Here is a 410-nt window from a genome sequence, read left to right as displayed (position 1 = left end):
TAAAGTGTGTGTGTGGAAATACATATTATTTTATAACTGTGAAAAAAAACATCAGAACCCTGTTTAGTAATGGACTTGATTTCAGGGAACTCCTGAAATTTGCTATGGAAAATGACGATGTAGCCATGGCAATAGCAGAAAGGGGCTACGAGTTCATACGAGACCACCTCAGAATGAAGGATGTACTGTGCTACTGGAGGAAGCTGCTTCAGTCCTATGCAGAACTCCTTCAGTACAAGCCAGTCAAGGAGGCAGGAGTGTATGAAGTTAGACCTAGAATGTAGGTTAAGTTTTTCCTGATACTGTAGGTCTGATTGTGGGATCAGTAAAGAAAACACTAAATGGACCTGACTCCTTCATTTCCGTCCATTGATCAAGCATTTTTGAGTATTGGAAACCATTACATGTAC

At 40.2% G+C, this 410-nt stretch overlaps 1 pseudogene; it reads left to right on the top strand.

Moving 5' to 3' along the window:
* Positions 1-286, top strand: part of LOC119585390 — an 11,346-nt pseudogene extending 11,060 nt beyond the window's left edge.
* Positions 287-410: the final 124 nt, after the last annotated feature.

The sequence above is a fragment of the Penaeus monodon genome, chromosome 19 (assembly GCF_015228065.2).
Source record: "Penaeus monodon isolate SGIC_2016 chromosome 19, NSTDA_Pmon_1, whole genome shotgun sequence".
NCBI classification, from domain to species: Eukaryota; Metazoa; Arthropoda; class Malacostraca; order Decapoda; family Penaeidae; genus Penaeus; species Penaeus monodon.
This window is presented reverse-complemented; position numbering and strand designations above follow the sequence as displayed.